We start from the raw sequence: 10,454 nt of genomic DNA, 5'->3' as shown, positions 1-10,454 counted from the left end.
TCTAGGATCATCTGAGCATCAAAATAAGTAAAAATAATGGCATTGGATTATAACTCATTGAATAATGTAAGAATCTAAGAGTTTACACCAATATAAACTGACACACAAATAAATAAATCGCAGAGAAAGGAAAGCTTTTTTTTTTTTTTTTAATAGTAGAACGTCAGCTAAAAAAGTCTGCTTCTTTACTGTGGAGTTCCAACCATAAGAAAATCACCCAGGGATGCTGAATTGAATGGACGAAAGATTGATGAAGAACTGGACATTTACATAAATCATCTTAATTACAAAGGGAAAATAGTAACTTTTCAAGGGTACAAATCTGGCAGATCTCGCCTTAACCAAGTGATCAAAGTCAAGGGCACCAGAAATGGGTGCGATGCAATGACATCGTGTGCCCCCCGAGGCACTACTCTGAAACAGACCCAACATCACATCGGACAAACCCATATTCTACAAAAATGTTAAAATGAAGGAATACAAAGAAAGGCTGGGGAAACTTTCCAGAATAAAGGAGACTAAGGGATAGGAAATCAAATGCAGTATTTGACCCTAGATTGAGTCCTGGACTGGGGGAAAATAGCTAAAAAGAGTACTACTGGAACAACCGACAGAATTTAAGTGCAGACTGTGAATCAATTTTTTATCAGTGTTCAGTCTCCTGATTGTAACAATTGAACTGTGGTTATATCAAAGAAAGTCCTATTCTTAGCAAATACACACTGAGGAAATTAGGGGTAGGGGTACAATGTCTCCAGCATACTTTGAAATGGCTCAGGGGGCACCTGGGTGGCTCAGTCCGTTAAGCGCCCGACTTCAGCTCAGGTCATGACCTCCTGGTTCGTGAGTTCGAGCCCCGCGTCACGCTCTGTGCTGACAGCTGAGAGCCTGGAGCCTGCTTCAGATTCTGTATCTCCCTCTCCTTGACGTTCCCCCCCTTCACACTCTGTCTCCCACTCTCTCCCTAAAATAAATAAAGATTAAAAAATTAAAAAAAATAAAATGGCTCAGGAAAAATAATATGTAAATGAATAGATAGATACAGAGAAAATGATTCGGTAAAAGGGTGAAATGTAAATAATTGGTGAATCTGCGTCATGAGTTCTGTCTATTATTCTTGCAGGTTTTCTTTAAGTTTGAAATTATACCAAAATTAATATGCATGCTGGCATGGAAAACACTCCAAGATGAATTATATGGTGATAAGAGGAAGGTGCAGAGCCACGTCTACATTATGTCGCTTTTAAACAATCCCCTCCCTTTCCCCCTGCAAAGGACATACTAGAAATGTTTGACAATGTCAGCTCTTGGGGGACAGGCTAGAAATCAAGACCCGGAGAGAGAAGTTTTTACTTTTAATTTTGCATCTATTTGTTTGAATTTTTCCTTTCGTCTGGTAAAAGATGTTCAATACGTGTTAATTTACTTCCTTCTTTTCCTTCTTCCAGTTAAAAATCAAATGCTCCAGCAAAGGGCCCCACTGATAGACAAGGGTCTGAACTTGGTGGAGACCGAGAAAGGAGCTGGGTGCACTGAGACAGCGCCCCCCAGCGCCGGATCTGGGAAGGGGTGGTGGCCAGTGGACCGAGATCCAATTTACCTATTGGGTGATCTGGCAGCCCTGAGTGGCCCACAGCCTCCCCGCAGAAAGGAGAAGTTGGGACCCGCAGGTAGGTGGGACAGAGCCCTGACAAGAGGAAGTGCCGAGGGCAGCGCGGGCTCACGATGGATTTGGGTCTGACAGTTGAATTGCAACACAGCCTTGCCTGTATTTAAAGTTCCCATCTCGGCCTGCTGTGTGGCCTTCTTCCCCACCCTAGACTGTGCACTGTCTTTTCCCTTTCCTCTCTGTTCCTCATTCTTGGCAGAAACACTGCAGGCTCAGTGAGTGGCAGTCCTTCCCGCCTGGGCTAGCTCAGCCTCGCATTATTCTGAAGCCCTTCCCTGTCGGGTCAGTTGTTTGGTCATCTCTAGCCTCTGACTCTTTGTCATGAGAAATCCAGCCAACCCAGCGGTCTGGCCACACCTTAGCAGTTCTCTAGAAATGGTTACTAAGAAGTTAAAGTAAAATGGGCCAAACTGCAAAACTGCCGGGGGCTGGGGGAGGGGGTTTATGGTGAGGGAGTATGGGGTGATAGACATGTTCTATGGGGCGATTCTTAACAATAGTTACGAGGCTACATACAATTGTAAAATAACCCATTAAAATTATGTAAATTTTATTATGTAAAATTTTATATCTTTATAAACCTGAGTTTTTAAAAGGACCAAAATGAAGTAGAGACATTGTCTATGTATTTAAATTGTATGACATCCTCTGAAAATAAAATGAGTAGGAGTCTATTGTTCTTTCTCCCCAAGGAATCATTCCATTTTTGCCCACTTTGCAGACCTGCCCACTGGACCGGTGTGAATTGATTCAGGTGGGCGTTTCTGTCTTCTAAGGGAAGACACGAGTCCTAGCAAGTCACTATAGGTCCCTTTTTCTTACAGTGGCTGGGCAGGGACACAAGAAGAAATTAGACGTAGCGCAGATGGCCCATGAGCTCAAAACTTGCCCATGCCAAGGGGAGGCCTTCAAGGGGTCGCAGAGAGTCTAGAATGGGTCATGTCAGCCTGAGAAGCCGCAGCTTGTGAGCTGGTGGATGTGGCCCCAGCAGGAACTCAGGAAAGGCTTTGGGCTGCAGCCTAAGGCAGTGGGAGCCATAATGGAAGGCAGAGGCTGTGCTGGGAATCTCACAGCCCCTGGCTGCAAGCTCCGGTTCAGGACCCAGCTGAGGTCTGGGCTTGTGGCTGAGGAAAGCTGATTGCTCTGCCTGAAAAAGCAGGAGGGATCTGTTCTTTGATCAAGAACAAGAGGTCTGGGAAGCTGGGAGTGGGGAGGGTTGGCAGGGGCTGAAACTCATGTGGTAGAAATGGGAACTTCTAGGGGTGCCTGGGTGGCTCAGTCGGTTAAGTGTCCGACTTTGGCTCAGGTCATGATCTCAGGGTTTGTGGGTTCGAGCCCTGTGTTGGGCTATGTGCTGACAGCTCAGAGTCTGGAACCTGCTTCAGATTCGGTCTCTCTCTCTCTCTCTCTCTGTCTGTCTCTCTGTCTCTCTGTCTCTCTCCCCCCCTCCCCTGCTCATGCTCTGTCTCTCTCTGTCTCAAAAGTAAGTTAACATTAAAAAAATTAAAAAAAAAAAAAGAAATGAGAACTTCTAAAGAGAAATTGTCTGATGTTTAATTTCAAATTGTTGCGGCACCGTGATGTAGGTCTTTCCATCTTGCCAGACCTTTGGTGAAATCTGTGAAATACCAAGTCTTCCTGTGAATGATCATCGGGGTGAATTTGAAGAAAAGGGCTGACTTCCAGGCCTTTTCCAGGCCTGGGCAAAGACCAGGATTCACAAGCCCACGATGGCAAAATGATCCATAAACTGATTACATTCTTCCAATACAGAAAGAATGATAGAGCACCCACCATGCAGTCACAAATGTTTGCTGTTATGATGACGATGTTGTAGCTGTTGTGGCCTGTAGCAGGCAATGTGGGGCCCGGAATAGGCAGGCAGGAAGCTGCCACCAGGAGGTGGGCAACAAACAGTAAACTAATATTGTGTTAAATATTTCTGTAGCTGTGGTAAGGTGCTCAGTCCTTCCAAGGAAGGCTGAGCTGGAGGAAGGCCCTTACCTGATATGGCAACTAACTAGCACCATGGCAGGCACCCACTGGCCTGGCACTTACCGGCACCATGGCCTCACTCTGAGCTCGCCTACGTCTACTCAGCCCTTAACGGGGATTGGAATATGTAGCCCCAAATTATGCCACTTTGGTTGTGGACTATTTGGAGGTGAAGGCCATCGAGACCCAGCAGACTCAAGAAAAACTTCGACCTCCCTCTTAACCACCTAAAAGAATTTAGATGGGGAAGTATGGCTCAGAGAGAGTGCTAGTACCAGAGACAACTTTTATCTGAATGACCTATCTGGATGGGAGGATAAACCTCTTATTACCAAATATCTGCTCTTCTTGGCCAAGGTCAATATCAGGAACTTGGAGCTACAGTGTAGGAGCCTGTGCTCTGCCCCAGGAGGAGGGCCAACCACCACCACGGCTGCTGCCTCAGCACAGAAGAGCCTGAAAGCAAAGAAAGAAGCAAGGAGGAGTCCAATGATGACTTTGGTCTTTATGATTAGATCTCTTTTGTAACATGTTCCATGAAAAGCTGAACTCGCTAGGGACCCCTGGGTGGCTCAGTCGGTTAAACATCTGACTTTGGCTCAGGTCAGGATCTCACAGTTAGTGGGTTCCAGCCCCACATTGGGCTCTGTGCTGACAGCTCAGAGCTAGAGCCTGATTCGGAGTCTGTGCCTCCCTCTCTCTCTGCCCCTCTCCTGCTCATGCTCTGTCTGTCTCTCTCTCAAAAACAAATAAACATTAAATTAAAAAAAAGCTGAACTCTCTAAAACAGATTAGCAGAACTCTGAACGACTAGACTAAAGGGGTAGGGATGAAATCTCCATTTATGGTAGAGAGGAGGACATATTTTATTTTTGTTTATTTATTAAAATTTTTTAAATGTTTATTTATTTTTGAGAGAGAGAGAGAGAGAGAGAAACAGAGAGTGGGAGGGGGCAGAGAGAGAAGGAGACACGGAATCTGAAGCAGGCACCAGGCTATGAGCTGTCACCATAGCGCCTGACGTGGAGCTAGAAACCAGAAACCGTAACATCATGAACTGACCCAAGTCAGATGCTTGACCCACTGAGTAACTCAGGCACCCCTCTTTATTTTGTTAAAGTTTATTTATTTATTGAGAGAGAGAAAGAGAGAGAGAGTGGGGGAGGGGCAGAGAATCCAAAATAAGCTCTACAATCTTCTCATTGAGCTCCCCTCTGTCGATTGGTGGCAATTTATGGATTTGCATGAGAAGAAGAGGCAATTCACAGTTAGCATTATTTTAGCTTCTGTCTTCACAGAGGTATATTCTGCTGATCTGTGAGACATTCCTGGGAAGAAAAAAAAAAAAGCTCTACAGGGTCCTCGCAGAGCCCAAAGTGGGGCTTGAACTCATGAACCACAAGATCATGACCTGAGGCAAAGTCAGACATTTAACTGACAGCCATCCAGGCACCCCCGAGGACGTATTTTAAAAGGGTGATTAAGAATTTTACAGGGGCGCCTGGGTGGCTCAGTCGGTTGAGTGTCCGACTTCGGCTCAGGTCATGATCTCACAGTTCGCTGGTTCAAGCCCTGTCAGGCTCTGTGCTGACAGCTCAGAGCCTGGAGCCTGTCTTCAGATCCTGTGTCTCCCTCTCTCTCTGACCCTCTCCTGCTCATGCTGTCTCTCTCTCTCAAAAATAAATAAAACATTAAAAAAAAAAAGAAGTTTACAAAAGTAGGAGATCAGAATCTGAGGTTAACTAAGAAACATGCCACCCTCTTCACCCAAAATCACACACCACCACCTCTTACACCGAATTCCTGGAGAGATGCGAAAGGTGCAAGGATTCAAAACCTTTCACTGTAAGGTGCACAGAGGGGTTTGAAACCCTTTCATTTTGAACCACAGAAGACAGGGACCTCAGCCGACTTCAGGAATATTGCATTTTAAAAACATCAGCATTAATAATTACTACTCAGAAGGCTTAATAAGCGCAAAGCTCTATACTAGACACTTTGTGTAAATAATGTCACTTATACCTTAGAACCATAAGGAGTAAGTTTTATCATCCCCCATTTTACAGATGAGAAAACTGAGGTGCATTGAGGTTTAATAAACTGCCTGAGTCCTCAAAGCCAAGAAAACGCAGAGCCACCATTAGAACCCACATCTCTCAGGGGTGCCTGGGTGGCTCAGTCGATTAAGTACATGACTCCAGCTCGGGTCATGATCTCATGGTTCTTGAGTTTGAGCCTCATATGGGGATCTCCACTGTCAGCGTGGGGCCCGCTTTGGATCCCCTGTCTTCTTTCTGCCCCTCCTCCATCTCACACAGGCTCTCTGTCTCTCCTTCTCTCTCAAAAATAAGGAAACATTAAAAACAAAAGAAAGAACCGTGTCTCTCAGACTCCAGACACCCTGTATAACCAAGTACTAAAGCACACAGCATCTTTACATTGGTCGATTCGTTCATTCATTCGGTCAGCCAGCCAGTAAATTTACACTGAGTTACATCTCTATCATGTACAGGAGTTGGGAATGTGGGAATGTAGCAGTGAACCAAATCTCTGCTTCCACCGAGTAAAAGCTTCGAATGAAAGTGAGAGAAGAAACAGACCCGTTAGGTGCTATAAACACACACACCCAGCACATATTCACGGTTTCCCTGCTGTCATTGCCAAGGGGGTGGGCAGCCGTCCTTTAGTTACTTCTTCCTCTTTAACTTGATTTACTGGAATAAAAATATGCATGTGTAAAAGTGAAGGGAACATGCAAAGTGTTTTCCTCCCTCAAGCTATCTTCCTCCAGAAAGGGTGACTCAGTGCCCTAAATCCTTTGTTTTCGGTGCTTCACGCAAGATTTCAGGCACAGTGGCCTGGCAGGAGCTGCTTCTCTGAAGTTTCACTCTTGGCCCAGATCTCATTCACAGAGATGGAAGTTAGCCACATTTTCGTTTTCCTTCTTCTGCAGCTAGCTCTGAGCGGATCCTCGAGGGGTCTTGGCTGACGTCTCCACCAGTCCACCCCCATCTCCCACCAACTCCCCTAGAAGAGCGGTTTCTTCATGTCTTCCAACTAACGAGTTTTCCAACTTATCAGGCAGAATTTTTGTTTGTTGAAGGGGCAAGTCCTGACTTGCAGAGTCTTCTCTCTGCAGGGCTGGGGTAAAACAAAATTGGAGAGATAATGAGAGTTGCTGAAATCACTGAACAGCTGAGACTCTCTGGGGGGCTGGGGAAATCCTTCTCATTCTGAGTGGTCTGTTTTATTACCTTCCTATCAGTTAAGCTGGCTTCTCTTAAAATGACTCAGCTCCCAGGTTGTTCAGAGAACTATTCTTTCCTCATTCAAAAGAGCTCAGTACTGCTTAGCCTGCCTGCTATTCGGTGAGAGAGCAGAGTTTTCTCAACTGATTACACAAAAAGACTGCGTAAGAAGATAGTTATCTTTGACTTACCCTCGGAAGAAGAATTTATTTTAAAATAAATCCCTTAGAATGTGTATCCTTATCACTAGTACTGTACTGCCTCCACAGAGAACAAATTAGCACAGATTTTTTTATTGCCTGGTCCTAATTACTCATCACTTACTTAATGGCTCTCTGTGGGTCTGTAGTCCTCAGTAAGATTCTAGGTGCCTCTGCTGAGAGTTATGTTGCTTATATCCCTGTGTTTGTGGTGCCCGGGGACTGTGTGAGGCATTCAGGCTGCTCCATGTTTCTCGATTACCCTGTAGTCCCAGCTAAAAGCGCATTAACCCCAAAGCAGTAAGAAAAAGGAATATTTTTCTTTGCTGCATCTGAAAATATTTTTTATAAACAGTTTGCTCATGTCTGTCTAGAGCAGGATAGAGAACAGATGTAGGCAGTGGACACGTCTTATCTGGAAGGAAAACAGGGCTTAAGATGATAAATATCGTGGGATATGATAAAATCTGGAGGCCCTCTTTCTGGGCCATCATCAAATGTTTAAAAATCTAAATATATGTGATCTTACCAGAGAGATTTATATTCCGTTGAAAACCAAGTTATTGGGGTGCCCAGGTGGCTCAGTCAGCTAAGTGTCTGACTTTGGCTCAGGTCATGATCTTGTGGTTCATGTGTTCAACACCTGCATCAGGCTCTGTGCTGTGCTGAGAGCTCAGAGCCTGGAACCTGCTCTGGATTCTGTATCTCCCGCTCTTTGTGCCCCTCCCCCACTCACACTCTGTCTCTGTCTCTCTCTCTCTCTCTCAAAAATAAATAAACATTTAAAAAAAAAGAAAGAAAGAAAACCAAGTTATTTTGAGCTGAGTAACTGAGAACTTTTTTTTTTTTAAAGATTTTGTTTTTATGTAATCTCTACACCCAATGTGGGGCCTGAACTCACAACCCCGAGATCAAGAGTCTCACGCTCCACTGACTGAGCCAGCCAGGTGCCCCCAGCACTCTGAAATTATAAGGGTGCAGAATAAATTTTTGGCAGATCTGTGGATATCTAAGTTTCTCAGGGACAGTGATTTGCAGAAGTGACATGACAGAAGAGAAATTATTTTATGATGTCATATAGGAAATAGGGCCAGCTCATCTAGGTGCTCAATACATGTTTTATGTACTAAGTAAAAACTTCTATTGCGCTTGGAATGCTTTATAACTATTTACTCATGTTCATTTCTCTTCTTGCTTTGAAACCCAATGTGCTAATTAGCAGTGAGAATGGGGTAAATCGAGAAATACCCGGTGGCCCTGGGTACCTAAGACCCATCCCATCTGTTTGGGTTGACACATGCCCCTAAAAGTTAACTTCAGCCTCGGGCTCCGTGCAGTCACAAGTGTCCTCTGTGTCAGGCATAACTATTGCTATACTCCTCTGTCTGCAATGACCCTGCTGATCCCTTCCTGTGACTTGTGTGCCCTCCTGTCCTCCAGTGACTCAGGCTGAACTGGATGGAACCACTTATGTTTGTTGCTGTTTCAACTGTTTTGGTTTTTGTTTGTTTTAATTTTTTTTAATGTTTGTTTATTTTTGAGAGAGAGAGACAGATAAAGCGTAAGTGGGGGAGGGGCAGAGAGCGAGCCACACACACACAGAATCCGCAGCAGGCTCCATGTTCTGAGCTGTCAGCACAGAGCCCGATATGGGGCTCGAATTCGTGGACTGTGAGATCATGACCTGAGCGGAAGTCGGACCCTCAACCAACAGAGTCACCCAGGCACCTCTCAAAATAAATACTCTGTCTCTCTCTCAAAAATAAACATTAACATTACAAAAATTAAATAGTTTATTGTTTTGATTGAGAGAGAGTTAGGGAGGGGCAGAGAGAAAGGGAGAGGTAGAATCCCAAGCAGGCTCTATGCTGTCAGCATGGAGCCTGACACCAGGCTCAAACTCACAAACCCCCAAATCATGACCTGAGCTGAAACCAAAAAGTCAGATGCTTAACCAACTGAGCCATCCAGGTGCCCCACAACTGTGTTTGTTTTATTTTTTAAAAAATGACAATTTCATGTGATTTGACCCAATGTTGTCCAGGTTTTAAAGAAGAGTGGTTAAGTTACCACCCCATGCTTGGCGTGGTTAAGTAATTGGCCCTAAAGCCTCAAAATAATCAATAGCAGTGTGTTAGGATTCAAAACCCAGTTTGCCTCCTTTTGCATTTCTTAGTATGCTCCTTTTAACCAAATAATAAGAGCTTGGGCCCAAGAACCAGCTGCTTGGGTTGGACTATCAGTTCATCCACTTACTGGACAGGGACTTTGACATATTTTCCTCTCCATGCATCAGTTTTCTCTTCTGTGCAACGGGCTTCACAATAATGCAGTTACTGTCCGATTTGTAGGTTGCCTTGAGGACTGAAGGAGAAGTTCTAAGAGTTTAGATGCTGCCTGGCACTTAGTAAGCACTCTATAAATGCGAGCTATTATCTTCATGTTTCCTTTAATACTTTTTTTCCTGCTTGAGTAAATCTAACCAACACACACACACACACACACACACACACACACACACACACACACACACCTTTGTGTGATAATACAATGCCGCCGAACCAAGAAACTCAATAGCAAAGACCTTCTTACGTCAAGTAGGTAGAAGTTGAACGGTGAACCTCAGGGCTGGGAGCTTCTCTCTCAATTCCCCTACATCACTGCGGCTGAAACTGCAGTTTCATATGAACCCTACTAGATGTTTCCCCCTTTTTCTTTATTTTGTTTTTAAGCGGGTGGGGGCTGTCAAGATTTATCATTCTTGATACTGAGCCAGAAATCCTCCCGATAAGGGGGATGCAGCCCGAGGAGAGGAGGCCCGAGGCAATTCTTGTAAACAGTCTCTAAATCAATCCAGGCGGGGGCGCGGGAAATTCCACCTAGTTAAAAGTCTAGGAAGCCAGTCAAGTTCACCCCAGGGGGGCTCCAGTGAGGAAATCCCCATCTCCCCTGTCCCAGAAACCGCTTCAGGTTAAAGTCGCTCTCTGAAGACAGCGCGGGCGTATTCGGGTTCATCTCAGGGCCGCTCTTTTATCTCAAGAAGCACAGCCTGTCCATGACCGACCGGGGCTGTCTAGAAGCCACACACTGCCTCCCCCCTCCCTCCCGGGTCACCCGGGCCAGGGCCTGGGGGTCCCGTCGGGTGGCGCGGCCTAAGGTGGCAGGCAAGGGGCGTGGCCTGGGCTGGCGCCCCCCGCGGCCCCTTTAAGGGCGGGCCGCAGCCCACGTGCTCCATGACGTCAGAGCAGGAAGTGTTTGAGGAAGTCGCGCTGGGCTGGCAGGTTTAAGATTCCCGCATTTTAATGTCTTCGGGGAGGTGCCAGAGCCCCCGGTTTTGCCATA

At 45.6% G+C, this 10,454-nt stretch overlaps 1 non-coding gene across 1 annotated transcript; it reads left to right on the top strand.

Annotated features, from left to right (window-relative positions):
• Positions 1–4,857: 4,857 nt before the first annotated feature.
• On the top strand, positions 4,858–4,992 carry LOC144239133 (small nucleolar RNA SNORA75). The gene has a single exon (XR_013337322.1). It is a non-coding gene; the product is annotated as a small nucleolar RNA SNORA75 (small nucleolar RNA).
• Positions 4,993–10,454: the final 5,462 nt, after the last annotated feature.

Source organism: Crocuta crocuta, unplaced genomic scaffold, assembly GCF_008692635.1.
Source record: "Crocuta crocuta isolate KB4526 unplaced genomic scaffold, BGI_CrCroc_1.0 scaffold177, whole genome shotgun sequence".
Taxonomy (NCBI): domain Eukaryota; kingdom Metazoa; phylum Chordata; class Mammalia; order Carnivora; family Hyaenidae; genus Crocuta; species Crocuta crocuta.
Note: the sequence above shows the minus strand (reverse complement) of the source record. Positions and strands in the feature narration are given on the sequence as shown.